At 43.7% G+C, this 9,689-nt stretch overlaps 1 non-coding gene across 1 annotated transcript; it reads right to left on the bottom strand.

The window, feature by feature from the left end:
- Nucleotides 1-2,319: 2,319 nt before the first annotated feature.
- Nucleotides 2,320-2,391, bottom strand: TRNAD-GUC (transfer RNA aspartic acid (anticodon GUC)). Its single transcript has one exon. It is a non-coding gene; the product is annotated as a tRNA-Asp (tRNA).
- Between the last annotated feature and the right edge of the window lie 7,298 nt (nucleotides 2,392-9,689).

The raw sequence follows: 9,689 nt of genomic DNA, 5'->3' as shown, positions 1-9,689 counted from the left end.
AGATTTTTTGAAGGTTCATCTGAAGTTGAGGACCCCCAATTTTAAGCTCTTGGAGACTGATAAGGTCAAAGACAAAAGTTGAGTCCCTTAACCACATATTAATGGCTAAAGCCCTCTCCGGGTTTGTGAGACCTTTACAGTTTAACGAGAGAAGGTTCAGAGAATTCATTTTTTACTTGTTTTTGAAGGTTTCCCCGCAGATACGGAGGTTCTTAGGACATCTTGGCTTTTTTCTTTTTTCCTCTTCATTTTAGACCCCATAAGAAGGGGAGAGAAGTCCTCCTCGTCATGTTGTCTCATTGGTGAGAGGGACATCCTCTTCATCAACGAAGCATCTTCTTCGTCAAGTTGGGCTTTGAAAACTTCATCCATATGCTGCGTTTTGTCTATGAAATCATCATCTGATTCCATAGGTGAATCAAGGTCTTGACTAACGAAAACACGGTCCTTGTTGGGGACCCTTCCTGGGGATGGTTGATCTGCCCCTGTAGGGGCTGAGCTGCCAGCCTCTTTGGCCTGGAACTGGACTTCTAGACCATCCTGAACCTCAGCTAAAAGGGGGGCATATCTATTGGCTGGGATATGCCAATTAGGTTTACTGTTTTTAGTCTTGGACACATGTTTACGCTGAGGCTGGACAAAAGCCTCCTCCTTAACTGGGGTTCTATCATTAGAGGCTGGTTGATGAAGGTCGGGGCAATCTCTAATAAGATGCCCTTGTTTGTTGCAATTGAAACAGGCGTTCGGGAGGTTCTTGTAGGTCAGAGTTTGTTCATAGATAATCTGCCCCTCTCTGTTTTTCAGGGGAACTTTCTCTTTGAGGGGTTTGGCGGTGTCAACCTCAATGAGCATTTGGTGAGCCCATTGGGGGTTGACGACTTGAAACGGTTTTTGACCTAGAACCTTACCTACCGCACCCCCTATCCTTTTAGCCCATATAGAATACTTGGTTGGCATATCTGTAAATTCCACCCAGACGGGGATTTTAGTGGGTTTGGGTCCTTTAGGGTCAAATGAATCATACCATCTAAAAAAAGAAATGGGGGAATTCCTGATAATCCACTGCCCGCTGTTGATAACCGAAGAGGCGCTTACCTTATCTTCAAATAGGAACATATAGTACGCATTAGGTAGATGCTGGACAGAGGCAACTTTGATGCCCTTTTGATCCCAATTAGATCTAATCCAGAATTTCAGGGTGTCTACAGGCGGTCTTGCACCATGACAGAGCCCAATCAGGGCGTGGGAAGCCAGATGGTCTTGCCACGCAGCCAATTCCTCGTCATCGCAGATTACCGCACCATCATTGTCTATATCATAATCACCAGTTTTCTCCTCAAAAGCAGGGTTCTGTGACAGATTTATCACTGTATTATCAACAACTTTAAAGGGTAGAGTTGGAACAACATGACCTGATGAAGGCTGGCGTACAGCTTCCGCAAAAGAAGACGGGGGAGTCAAACGCACATGGCCAGTATGGCCCTGTGGGGGGCCGTCGAGAAGGGGTCCTCGCGTTCCTTCCGCATCACCCAGGCCTCCCTGCCCTTTATGCTGGCGAGTGAATGGCGAAGTTACCTTCAGTGTGGTGAGAGAGCCACCCGGAGGCCTTGATGGCACCTGCTGTAGGACCAGAGACGGTAGAGCAACTGCTTCGCGAGAGGACTGCGCAGATGAAGAGGCGCCAGCACGAACCACATCATGAAGAGACATCCTGGAACAGAGTTCCCCCCCCTCGGGGGGAGGAGGAGAAGCGACGGGATGCACAGCAGGCCGAATGACGGAAGACACAGAGCACAAGTGTTGAGGGTTTAGCATGCAAAGCCAGAGGGCATGGACGACACCTGGTTCGCTCACAGCGGCAAGGCGTCGTTCATGCAACGGTCGTATTTCTCGTGCTAGCGAAAAAAAAAAAATCAGTAGTTGATAAATAAATCTAACTTTCGGCGAAGGTGTTCCCACCGACCTCCTGGGCCGAGTTTACTTCTGGACTGCATTGACTTGCTCTAATCTAATGGCGCGTGATGCCCGTATCCAGCGGACGACCTCACAGCCATTGATCCCAACACTCTCTCCCGTGTAACTTAGCGCCGATGGAGAGCTAGCAAGAGCAAATGACCTTATTTCTGGAGACTTGCATTGCCTAAGAGTTTGAAGCCAGATATCTCATTGACGAAGTAGAGGAGTTGTAGGCATGCATTATATTATTATTAGCTTATTGGTACCCGAACCGCGTGTCGCGTATTAAAATCTCACCTCTAGACGAAATCGCAACACTCGAGGGTAGCTTCAGTTACCACCGAACCGTCCCAATAAAAAAATCGCCGCTGCCGGGGATCGAACCCGGGTCACCCGCGTGACAGGCGGGTATACTCACCACTATACTACAACGACCGATCACGCGATTTTGACGATATACCTAATTATAAATTTTTTATTTAGCTTTTATCTGCCAAAAACCAAACCCCACAAGCTGCTCTCGAGCCGGCAGACGCTGCTGTACACAAGATGATATGATTGGTTCTCTCACCCCATAACGAATGACGAAAGATGCCATGACTTCACCTTGATGCTAGCTCTAAGAGTAGCGAGATGCTAGCACAGAGCTATAATAGAAGACAGTGCAGCGTCCGCCCTAGTTCCCCTCCTCGGTCTAGTGAGATGTGGCCCAAGGACGGACTACCTACGAACGAGAGGAAATGCTTCAATAGGCGGCCACCAGCCAAGGCCGGCAGCTATAAGTGAGACGAGTACCAGCTCACGAGAGCACCCCACATTCGTGTGTGATTTGCCGAGATTCCGTGATCATTACCGCTCATGGCCAATCACACGTGGTTCGTAAGCATGGCATTAGTTTTACTACTTATCGGCATGCTGTCTTGGTAGTTTTGGTGCATATACAATCACTCAAGACCTTGAATTTATCGAAAGAAACGAACGTAATAGAATGTGTGCTACAATGATTAAAGCAAGTGCAAAGGTGGAGGTGGGTGAGTGGCAAAACGTGTGAGGCAAGGGGCTTAGTGGACTCGTGTAGTGTCCTTTTCGCTCGAGGGGGTTGCATGCAACCGTACGTCGACGAGTGGTTGACAAAACGGTGGTTGTATGGTTGGGACGTTGTCGTGCCATGGCACGTCTATGGTGTGAAACCATGCATATGAGACTATCAAATGCAAATCTAGATGCATGGGATTAAGTGCTATGACGAGTCATTATATGATGCCCATGTACATATGTTCATATTGTAAATGAGGTTCAATAAGACGAGCTGAGGCTTGAGTCAGGTCTCGAAGCTTTTGTATATGAGTGTGGTGTGAAATATGGAGCCTTATGCTTATGGTAAGCCTTGCAGTAAGGAACACCCTTCTCAACATGTATGGAAATGTGAGAGTATGTATGATATGAGGATTGGTTTCGAAGAATACCCTTTGGAGATATCGTGGAATGAGCAAAAACAAGAAGAACTTTATTAAGATATTGCACACATTCAAAGTTCTTGTGTATCCTCATAGGCAGAATGATCCCTTCAATAATATCTTCATGCCCATGGATGGTGAACCTAGTGGCAACCATGCTAGTGAGAGCTATTTCAAAATGACTCTTGTGAGTATGGTGGTGGTGGTTCTGCTGTTACTCAGACCTCATGGGTAAGTTGGAAACACTCAGTTAAATACATGGTCTACGTGGCTATGTAAATGATGGTATGAGTGGCTCGCCAAAGGGATATGTTAATGATGTAAATGGCTACCCATGTGCATGATGTGTAGCAGCTTCTCTATGGTATCGATGGGCTGAGTCAATGAATACCTCTTACGAGAGTGCAAGCATGAGGCATGCTTTAGTAGACTTATGACATGCATGTGATGTTTGATGTAGCTTGGGTCCAAACATTTTACATATAAGAAGTGGATATATCATATGTATTAAAGCTTATAAAGGGGAAGCTTGCGTGGCAGTAATATCCGAAAATAATGCAAATGAAGGATGGCGCAAGTGTATTTTCGAACTGGGAAAATACGAGAATTTAGCTGCAAAAGTGGTGCGCCCGATTTCCTTGCGGGAAAGGGGAGAAAAAACCAGAGAAGCGATGGGTATAGCAGTGTGGGTGCAGAAATGAAGAACCAGGGTCGTCATCTACCAGAGGATTTTTAATCAAATCAGTATCTACTGTTTACAGCTTGTTGGAGTTTGAATTGAAGAGGAATTCGAGTACTATTTAATGAGATGATTTTCATATTATACATGTATTCATCCTTGCGCAGTCTGCAGCGAAGCGGCCATATGGGAAATAGTGAAAAATCAAAGAAAATTTCACTTTGCTCTACTTACAGTTAAGTGGGTTTTTTTTTATTTTTGATTACTATAACCAACGATTTGGGAAATCGTATGTTTTATAAACCTTCTAAGGTTTTGGAGAATGAGAAAAATTGGAATTTGAAGAGTCGTGGAATCAAAGCATCAAAAATACATTATTGGAATTTAAAGGCAGGTTTTCAGGAGATAAAGAGATACCTTGAAATGATGGAATTGGTGTCACTTGATGTATGGAATGTAAAGGGTCACATGTATGTGGAAAATATTTGAAGATTATGTTATGCCTACATGTGATTGGTTTGAGGGATTTGGAAAAAAAAAGCCAGTAAATCTATGCTTGGAAAGGGACAAGCACTTGATACACAATTTATGTGCAATCATCAGGCTGAATTTAGGGATGTATTGAGGTGAATTGGCACATGTTTATGTCATTAAAAATGAATATGTCCTATGCTCCTTGGAGAGTTATGTGTGTGAGTTTCCTTGTGAAGATTGGTACCTACTCTCACAGCTAGAAGTCTCGCACTTTCCCAGCGACACCGCCCACGTCACGACAGCTCTGGTGAACCCGACGTGAAACTACTGGGGTGAGAGTGTGGTGAAATATACAGGGAAGCTATGGCTGAGAATTCTGAGGGTCAGGGGGTTCATTTCGACCCCGGAGTTATGCAAATGTTTGAGATGTTTACTATGTATATGCAACAGCAGCAAGCTGCTGAGAGGGGACAAATTTCCACGACCAAAGCACTGCAATCAATTGTGAAAAAGGTGGATGAATTTGATGGTAAGGATATCACAAAGTACCTACGTAATTACACAAAGGAAATGGAGCTAAACAGGGTGACTGAGGAGGATATGGTTCGAAGCTTTGAGTTGGTATGTGTTCCTGAAATAAGAGAGCGCATAAGAGGATTGCAGACAGCACATGGTGGCAGAAATTGGGAGGAGTTCAAGCTTGCTTTAAAGGACGAATATTTCATGGAGGATTTTGAGCGAGTGACCAAACGAACTTTCTTGGAATGGGTCTCAAAACCCAAAATGGGAATTTCTGCCACAGAGTTGCTAAGAGAGTTTGAGAAGCGCTATGCCCAGCTGTCAAGGATAGAGCACACAACTTTGGACAGAGAAAAAACAGAGCTCTTCTTACAAGCAGCTGGGAAAGATCTCCAAGAAAAACTGAAAATTATCCTTGAGGATAAGGATACAGAGCAGGGACTAAAGAGTGATTGGAATGATGTTGAGGATGCGGTCACCATGCTAGCAAAGCGGCAACGAAGGAGGGATAAAATGGTGATGAGCTCGGGAACTCCTATAACTGCTGTTACCCCTGAGAATCTACCAAAACCAGCTGCTGCAATCCCAAAGGTAGAAGGGCCGATGGATGAGCTTATTAAGGGTATGCGAGACCTAAAATTGAAGATGTCCAGGATTGAGGAAAAAGGGCTACCATTAGGGCAGGCTTCTATGCAAAGGCCTCAAAGCAAAGAAGGGTTTACATACAGATGTATATGGTGTGATGACCCAGAACATGCAAAGAAAGACTGTGCTAGCTATAAAGAAGCCCTCAGAAATCAACTTGTGTTTTTCAAAGATGGAAAAATCCACCTTACAGAGACTGGTCTTCCATTAAGCACAAACTTTGGGAAAGGAGGGATGAAAAAGTTGGTTGAGGATATGGCTACTAGTCATGCCATCTCTATGGTTGAAGCAGCAACCTATGGGTTAAAGGCTGGTCAATCAAAGCAGGGATCTGAGAAGGATGAAGACTATGAGAATGAAGATTTTTGGCCATCAACAATGGAATTAATTGCGTCAAAGAAGGTGTCTAAGCAAGCTTTGCATGAGGCAGGTGACTGTATACGTCTTGAGACTGGCTGGGAGGAGCCTGTGGATTCTTTATCTGTTCATGCCTACATTGCTAAATGCCAGAATAATGAGGCACAGGTAGAGGAAAAGCGTAAGAGGGAAAATGAGGAAGGAGGGCCATCAAAAAGGGTTACTCGTGGTAGTGAGAAGAAGGATCCTGGGCCATCACATATGCCTCCACCGTATAGCAGACCTCCACAGGAAGTATCAATGGAAGAAGTGCCAGCAAAAATGAAGCATGAGAAGGAGAAGGGTAAAGGGAAAAGTCCACTCTACAAGCTTCAATCTGATATTGAAGCCGCAACAACAGATCTCAAAAAGGTGCTTGAAGAGAGGATTCTAAACAGCAGGGTGGAATTTACACTAGGGGAAGTCTTGGGGATTGCAAAGAAAGAATTCCATGATGAGATAATTGATATTATACGAAGGAAAAGGCAATCCATAATTGAATCTATTCCATCACAAGGGGAGGCAAGCACTTCCAAGACTCATGGAGTACAGGTACAGCAAAAGGAAGAGAGAGAAAATGTGGTGGAATGTAATCACTCTGCTGATGGGGCACGACAAGTGCGCTTTGTGGAAGAGGATGATGAAAAAGAAGTTCTTACAAAGAGTCATTACTCCAGGAGCCATTGGGCAAGAGCAACCACTGAGACTCTTGTCAAGATAGGTGACTTGGAAGAGCCGTATGTCGCTCTAATTGATCATGGGTCTGAAATAAATCTTATGGCTAAAAATCTCTACAACAAATGTAAATGGCCAATGGATGTAGATCATGGGTAGATGATTAAAGCAGCTAATAACTCATCTCGAGAGCTCTATGCAGCATGTCCAAATGTAAGGGTAACTATAGGGGATGTGAAAGATGATCAGAACTTCTTTGTTCAGGAGATGTCATCGTATCCCCTCATCCTTGGGCAACCCTACATTACAGCTGTGAGGATGGAAACAAAGGTTTTGGATGATGGCTCGGCATATGCAAGAATAAGGAGTAAAGATGGCAAGAAAGCTGTTCAGTTCTTGACAGTTTGCATTAACCATGAAAGGAATTGTGAGTCTCTTCGAGCACAGTCACTCCCAAAGATAAATAGAGAATTCATGAATTACAGGGAGAGGAGGGATTTTGGCCAGGTGCCATTGTAAAGCGGGATTCCAATGGTACAAAGGAAAATGAGTTCTCGCAGGACTCAATCAATGTAAATAACTTTTCAGCAAATTTTGAGGGATTCTCTAGCTATGGGTCACTGGTCTTTGTAAAAAGCAAGGATTTGAAGCGTGGCATGCGTAGACATGTACAAAATGAACAAAAAAGTCTTGAGCAGTGTGGTCTTTTGGAGAAGAATGAGTTTATTTCAGGGGTGCTTGATGAGGTGTCATTTGTAGATACTATGGATGTGCTTTTTGATATGGGAAGGGCATGCTTACAGGGTGGAAATGAGATGATAGAGGTGTCATCTGTGGAGATGTATGATATAATCCGGGAATTTGAGGGGGTGGAATGTAAAAACATGAATTGCGAGATGGATGCTCATGTTGATACAAAGTATAAAACAGTTGCAAAGAAGGTGAAACTAGCTGCCTTGCCCTTGCCACCAGGAAGCAAGGAAAAATTAGATGAAGCCTCTATGCAACTGAATCTCAGAGATCCAAAGAAAATTGGGCATAAGTTTACACAGGAAACCCTAAAAGAGCTGAAGATTGGTGAAAAGGATTTTCTGTTGCCAGTTGAAAGGGAATGCTTTGAGGAGATGCTTGTAAAACATGGGAAAGCCTTTGCTTTTCAGCCGCATGAGATAGGCTGTGTTGATCCAAGTGTAACAGCGCCAATGGTGGTGATCTTCACTGTACCACATGTGCCCTGGAACCTGCGGCGGCCGATTCCAGTACCAAAGGCTCTCTTGCCAAAGCTGATGGAATTACTAAAAGAAAAGATCAGGATGGGAATTTTGGAGCCATCATGCGCTCCATATTCCAACAGATGGTTTACTGTACCAAAGAAAAATGGAACATTGCGCTTCATTCAAGACATGCAACCTGTAAACAAAGTCACAATCAGGAATGTGGGAGCAGGTCCGATTGTGGATGAGTTTGCAGAAGCATTTGCAGGGAAAGCTATATACTCTATGGGTGATCTGTATTCGGGATATGATCAGTTCCAGCTGGATATACAAAGCAGGGACTTGACCACAATGAAAACTCCTTTGGGATTGGTAAGAATGTGTACCTTACCACAGGGAGCCACCAATTCAGTGGCACATATGATGAATGGAATGAATAAAGTCTTGCGAGACTTCATACCACAAATAACTATGCCTTTTTTGGATGATGTGCCAATAAAAGGCTGTGATGAGAAAGACAAAGATGGGGATTTGGATTCAAAGGGGTGCCGCAAGTTTGTGGCAAATCATATAAAGGATTGTGATATGATTCTATCCAGGCTTGAAGAGGTGAATCTTACTTTATCTGGACTGAAATCAGTGTTTGGGATTGGTGAAGTGCTAATAGTGGGACATCTTTGTAGTACTAGTGGACGCCGACCTTGTCCAGCCAAGATAGATGCAATACAAAGAATGAAAGAGACATGCATTAATGTTACAGAGCTGAGGAGATTTCTTGGTGCATGTGTCTTTTATGTTATTTGGATCCCACATTATGCACATGTAGCAGATCCTCTTTATCAATTTTTGAGGAAAAATCAAAAATTTCTGTGGAGTGCAGTACATATTAAAGCTATGCGGAAGCTGAAATGTTTGCTCCAATCATCACCTACTCTAAGGAAGGCAGATTATGAGTGTGGCAGGCCTGTGATTGTTACAGTTGATACTAGTCCTACTGGGATAGGATGGGCAGTAGGGCAAGATGATGAGGATGATCACAGGTATGTAATCAGATTTGGAGCAAAGGTATTAAGCATTCGACAACGAAAATATCCGCAGATCAAGAGAGAGTTATGGGGAATAGTCACTGCTCTAAAATGTGAAAAAGAATATCTTATTGGGGCATCTGTACTTGTGGAAACTGATTGCTTGCCACTTCTTGGGATGATAGTAAGCTGTACCACTCCAGATATTGCTATGCTTAGGTGGATTGCCTATATCAAGTCACTAAATCCTGAGTTTGAGCATATTGCAGGAAAAGATAATCCAGTTGCAGATATGCTATCAAGAGCCAGGTATGAAGATGAAAAAGAGATGATTAGTGACATTGATGATGTAGGTACAAAGTTCTACACTACTGCATATGCAAAAGGGGACCATACTTGCCTATCAAATGCACTTGAGTCTTTTACTGAGGAAATGTATGAAGGAGATTGGTTGCTTATTGGTCAATACTTGAGTACTCTAACAAGACAGGAAAATTGGTCTGACTCAGAATTTAAGAGGATCCGCAGAAAAGCATATGGTTATTTTCTAAAGGATGGGTACCTCTGGAAGCATCCTAAGCAGAGGAATGCTATGCCACAGAGAGTCATATGTGATAAAGAGACTCAAGGGAAGCTTGTAAAAGAATTC

Source organism: Cibotium barometz, chromosome 23 (genome assembly GCF_041138505.1).
Source record: "Cibotium barometz isolate CiBa-2024 chromosome 23, ASM4113850v1, whole genome shotgun sequence".
NCBI classification, from domain to species: domain Eukaryota; kingdom Viridiplantae; phylum Streptophyta; class Polypodiopsida; order Cyatheales; family Cibotiaceae; genus Cibotium; species Cibotium barometz.
This window is presented reverse-complemented; position numbering and strand designations above follow the sequence as displayed.